The following is a 6174-nucleotide window of genomic DNA, read 5'->3' as shown; positions in this document are numbered from 1 at the left end:
TGCAGATTATAGAAAAGATTGTACAAAATCATTGCTTGGTGTATTGTCTGGCAGCTGACATCCATAAAAGCAAGCCCAATGAAACATACAGAAATGAAATATTCAATAAAAACAAATTTTTTCTTACATTACCCATATTTACTACGGTTGAACAAATCAGTAGTTCCAATACGATCTAATTTCAGTAATTGTTTCTGAATCAATGTTGCATAAATTCCAGAAATTTATTTCGGATTGCATGAATAGATATAATACATGCTTAGTTAGCCTGCTAACTGAAGTCTATTTTCATGCATTTTGCTGAAAGCTGAGTACAAATATCACGTTAAAAATATTTTACATCAAAATTGTATAAAAAATATTTGTTCAGGAATTCAGAAATTGAAATGTCTTGTTACTTGAACAAATTTCTATAAAGTTGCAGTTCTTAACTTCTTATGAACAAACTAGTACTCTTTTACAAGCTGCATCATTTTGTAATATTGCACAATATCACTTAATACTGTTGACAGAAACATGTGCAATCAGATTCATTCTGCTGTTAACTCATTGGCTTCGACTGTTTCACAAACAGCTTCCCACTCTGCTCTGCTTGTGAACTGTCTGGAAATGTTGTTTAATCCTGCTATGGTATGAACTTCCTAGTTGGAGGAAACTCTTGCTCTACAAGTTCAGTTCACTAGGAACTATACACCCTCATTCAATAATACTTCTTCATCTTTGGTAAACTGAGTTCTTCATCAGGATGGCACTGGTTGAGTTGCTACAACTGTTCATACTCTGAAATTCTCATTGCCACAACACTGTACTGCATCTGTAACATAACAGTTTACTGGATGGTTATCTAAAGCCATACTTTTGCATGTTAAATAAAACCCACTGCAGCTGTTGTAAACCCTGTTGTAAATGACCTGTTTCATGATTTTAAATTACATCATCAAGTGCAAATATAAATAAAGAGAAGAAACAGACTATACAATTTTTTACACAAGACCATGTGAAAGTGAGAAAAAGTGTCTGGAAGACCGAATGCTTACACTGTGTGGTCAGAACACTTTTACAGCCTGATTCCAACCTTCTTCAAAAATTGGAAACTGGAAGCTGTGTACAAATGGGACAGCAAAAAAGATTATAAATGCACTGAGAAGAGGCTGGGAGGGGGAGATAAGGGGAAGGGAGGGGAGAGGAAACAAAGTATAAAGTAAACAAAACAGTATCTCAGCTGAAGCTACGCCAGGACAGAATGCTGCAACTGCCATACATGAACTGACTGGATATCAAAATGTAGATCTTAAGGGAAGCAGAGCAAGTGAGGAAATGTGAATAACCTCCAATAAACTTTAAGGAAACGGTTGGGAATCAAGTGTAAAAGAATAAATGTACTAATAAAAGTAGCAACTGTCAAGTGAATTTTTTTAATCACAAATGCAGGGTCATCCAGTTTATAGCATGTTCTAATGGGTACCATGCAGATTTTGGCCTGAGTATTAACAAGAGCATTTTAAAGAAGAAAAAGGAAAAGAGCCATATGATTGCTCTGACCATAGTCAACAGGACATTTCACCTACATTATTCCCCATGCAAGAGAAGGGCCCTAGGAATGTTTCTTATCACAGGATTTTGTACTATGGAAGGGTTTTGATATAGAGCGCGTATACAGTTGGCTGTGAAAGATATCATCCCAGCATATTTCATTCAAAAGAATCTACATCTACAACTACATGGATTACTCTGCAAATCACATTTAAGTGCCTGGCAGAGGGTTCATCGAACTACCTTCACAATTCTCTATTATTCCAATCTCGTATAGCATGCGGAAAGAATGAACACCTGTATCTTTCCGTACGAGCTCTGATTTCCCTTATTTCATCGTGGTGATCATTTCTCCCTATGTAGGTCAGTGTCAACAAAATATTTTCACATTCAGAGGAAAAAGTTGGTGATTGGAATTATGTGAGAAAATTCTGTCGCAACGAAAAAATGCCTATCTTTTAATGATGTCCAGCCCAAATCCTGTATCATTTCTGTGACACTTTCTCCCATATTTCACGATAATACAAAATGTGCTGCTCTTCTTTGAACTTTTTCGATGTACTCTGTCAGTCCTATCTAGTAAGGAACCCACACTGTGCAGCAGTATTCTAAAAGAGGACGGCCAAGCATAGTGTAGGCAGTCTCCTCAGTAGATCTCTTACATTTTCTAAGTGTCTTGCTAATAAAGCGCAGTCTTTGGTTGGTCTTCCTCACAACATTTTCTGTGTTTCTTCCAATTTAAGTTGTTCATAATTGTAATACCTAGGTATTTAGTTGAATTTACAGCTTTTAGATTAGACTGATTTATTGTATAACCAAAGTTTAACGAAATCCTTCTAGCACTCATGTGGATGGCCTCACACTTTTCGTTATTTAGGGTCAACTCCCAATTTTCACACCATTCAGATATCTTTTCTAAATCGTTTTGCAATTTGTTTTGATCTTCTGATGACTTTATTAGTCAATAAACAACAGTGTCATTTGCAAACAACCGAAGACGGCTGCTCAGATTCTCTCTCAAATTGTTTATATAGATAAGGAACAGCATAGAGCCTATAACACTACCTTGGGGAACACCAGAAATCACTTCTGTTTTACTCGATGACTTTCCATCAGTTACTACGAACTGTAACCTCTCTGACAGGAAAATCACAAATCCAGTCACATTACTGAGACGATATTCCATAAGCACGCAATTTCATTAGAAGCTGCTTGTGAGGTACAGTGTCAAAAGCCTTCCAGAAATCCATAAAAACAGAATCAATCTGAAATACCTTGTCAATAGCACTCAACACTTCATGTAAATAAAGAGCTAGTTGTGTTTCACAGGAATGATGTTTTCTAAACCAATGTTGACTGTGTGGCAATAGTCAGTTTTCTTCAAGGCAAACCATAATGTTTGAACACAATATATGTTCCAAAATCCTGCTGCATATCGACATTAATGACATTACTCCTATGACCTTTCTTGGTGTGACCCGTGCAACTTTCCAGTCTTTGGGTACGGATCTTTCATCGAGCGAACGGTTGTATATGATTGTTAAGTATGGAACTAATGCATCAGCATACTCCAGAAAGAACCTAACTGGTAGAGGAAGTGGTGGTAACATGGCCCTTGCAACAAATACGGCCCCCCTTAATATCTTAATAACATTTAGCTGAACTCTAGTAGTGATAGCTGGAACTAGTCTGCTAGTATCCTCACTGGCCTGTAGGAGCACTGGAAGCAGGTCAGTACAGTGGTTGAGTGACAGTGAGGTTATATTTTTCAAGCTCCTGTCCAAAACTTTGAGAGGTATGTGAATTTAACTTTATTAACAAACCTTTATTGGTTAATACTGAGATGTAAGCACCATGAATACAACCTAGAAAGTATTGGCAACAGTTTCAAATAGATTAAAAGGTGTGGTATTATTTCGTTATTAAGTTGTTTACACGAGTTTACAAGGTGTAGGTGACTGCAATATTGCCCCCATTGGTGCTTGTAATGTGGGGGCCAAGGTCCACATTATAAGCAATCCGTAAAATGTTTTTATTTTTGTTTCAGATGCCTAGGACTAATCAGGCACCTAAATCAATCCCCAAAAGGCAGGTATGGGATAAAAACAAAATGCGAGAGACAGTGTCTGCTGTTGTAGGCAAAACAATGGGAGTTATAAAAGCAGTGAAATATTTTGCTGCCCCAAAAACAACTCTGCGCCGGCATGTGTGTAAGGCTAATACCTCACAGATGGCAGATGTCGAAACTAAAAAGTTTGGAAGAAAACCAGCTCTACCAGCAGCCCTAGAAAGTGAACTAGTGGATTACTTACAGTATTTGTTGTTGTTGTGGTCTTCAGTCCTGAGACTGGTTTGATGCAGCTCTCCATGCTACTCTATCCTGTGCAAGCTTTTTCATCTCCCAGTACCTACTGCAACCTACATCCTTCTGAATCTGCTTAGTGTATTCATCTCTTGGTCTCCCTCTACGATTTTTACCCTCCACGCTGCCCTCCAATACTAAATTGGTGATCCCTTGATGCCTCAGAACATGTCCTACCAACCGATCCCTTCTTCTGGTCAAGTTGTGCCACAAACTTCTCTTCTCCCCAATCCTATTCAATACTTCCTCATTAGTTATGTGATCTACCCATCTAATCTTCAGCATTCTTCTGTAACACCACATTTCGAAAGCTTCTATTCTCTTCTTGTCCCAACTATTTATCGTCCATGTTTCACTTCCATACATGGCTACACTCCATACGAATACTTTCAGAAATGACTTCCTGACACTTAAATCAATACTGGATGTTAACAAATTTCTCTTCTTCAGAAACGCTTTCCTTGCCATTGCCAGCCTACATTTTATATCCTCTCTACTTCGACCATCATCAGTTATTTTGCTCCCCAAATAGCAAAACTCCTTTACTACTTTAAGTGCCTCATTTCCTAATCTAATTCCCTCAGCATCACCCGACTTAATTAGACTACATTCCATTATCCTTGTTTTGCTTTTGTTGATGTTCATCTTATATCGTCCTTTCAAGACACTGTCCATTCCATTCAACTGCTCTTCCAAGTCCTTTGCTGTCTCTGACAGAATTACAATGTCATCGGCAAACCTCAGCGTTTTTATTTCTTCTCCATGAATTTTAATACCTACTCCAAATTTTTCTTTTGTTTCCTTTACTGCTTGCTCAATATACAGATTGAACAACATCGGGGAGAGGCTACAACCCTGTCTTACTCCCTTCCCAACCACTGCTTCCCTTTCATGTCCCTCGACTCTTATAACTGCCATCTGGTTTCTATACAAATTGTAAATAGCCTTTCGCTCCCTGTATTTAACCCCTGCCACCTTTAGAATTTGAAAGAGAGTATTCCAGTCAACATTGTCAAAAGCTTTCTCTAAGTCTACAAATGCTAGAAACGTAGGTTTGCCTTTCCTTAATCTTTCTTCTAAGATAAGTCGTAAGGTCAGTATTGCCTCACGTGTTCCAGTGTTTCTACGGAATCCAAACTGATCTTCCCCGAGGTTGCCTTCTACTAGTTTTTCCATTCGTCTGTAAAGAATTCGTGTTAGTATTTTGCAGCTGTGACTTATTAAGCTGATAGTTCGGTAATTTTCACATCTGTCAACACCTGCTTTCTTTGGGATTGGAATGATTATATTCTTCTTGAAGTCTGAGGGTATTTCGCCTGTTTCATACATCTTGCTCACCAGATGGTAGAGTTTTGTCAGGACTGGCTCTCCCACGGCCGTCAGTAGTTCCAATGGAATATTGTCTACTCCGGGGGCCTTGTTTCGACTCAGGTCTTTCAGTGCTCTGTCAAACTCTTCACGCAGTATCGTATCTCCCATTTCATCTTCATCTACATCCTCTTCCATTTCCATAATATTGTCCTCAAGTACATCGCCCTTGTATAGACCCTCTATATACTCCTTCCACCTTTCTGCTTTCCCTTCTTTGCTTAGAACTGGTTTTCCATCTGAGCTCTTGATATTCATACAAGTCGTTCTCTTATCTCCAAAGGTCTCTTTAATTTTCCTGTAGGCGGTATCTATCTTACCCCTAGTGAGATAGGCCTCTACATCCTTACATTTGTCCTCTAGCCATCCCTGCTTAGCCATTTTGCACTTCCTGTCGATCTCGTTTTTGAGACGTTTGTATTCCTTTTTGCCTGTTTCACTTACTGCATTTTTATATTTTCTCCTTTCATCAATTAAATTCAATATTTCTTCTGTTACCCAAAGATTTCTACTAGCCCTCGTCTTTTTACCTACTTGATCCTCTGCTGCCTTCACTACTTCATCCCTCAAAGCTACCCATTCTTCTTCTACTGTATTTATTTCCCCCATTCCTGTCAATTGCTCCCTTATGCTCTCCCTGAACCTCTGTACAACCTCTGGTTCTTTTAGTTTATGCAGGTCCCATCTCCTTAAATTCCCACCTGTTTGCAGTTTCTTCAGTTTTAATCTACAGGTCATAACCAATAGATTGTGGTCAGAGTCCACATCTGCCCCTGGAAATGTCTTACAATTTAAAACCTGGTTCCTAAATCTCTGTCTTACCATTATATAATCTATCTGATACCTTTTAGTATCTCCAGGGTTCTTCCATGTATACAACCTTCTTTCATGATTCTTAAACCAAGTGTTAG

The 6174-nt window shown here is 38.5% G+C and overlaps 1 protein-coding gene across 1 annotated transcript in view; it reads right to left on the bottom strand.

Annotated features, from left to right (window-relative positions):
- Positions 1–201: 201 nt before the first annotated feature.
- Positions 202–6174, bottom strand: part of LOC124619433 (medium-chain acyl-CoA ligase ACSF2, mitochondrial-like) — a 227936-nt gene continuing 221963 nt past the window's right edge. Inside the window, exon 14 of the mRNA XM_047145809.1 lies at positions 202–814. The gene's annotated coding sequence lies outside the window, so the exon portion shown is untranslated. The remainder of the gene's footprint in view (positions 815–6174) is intronic.

This window comes from Schistocerca americana, chromosome 6 (assembly GCF_021461395.2).
Source record: "Schistocerca americana isolate TAMUIC-IGC-003095 chromosome 6, iqSchAmer2.1, whole genome shotgun sequence".
Classification (NCBI taxonomy): Eukaryota; Metazoa; Arthropoda; class Insecta; order Orthoptera; family Acrididae; genus Schistocerca; species Schistocerca americana.
Note: the sequence above shows the minus strand (reverse complement) of the source record. Positions and strands in the feature narration are given on the sequence as shown.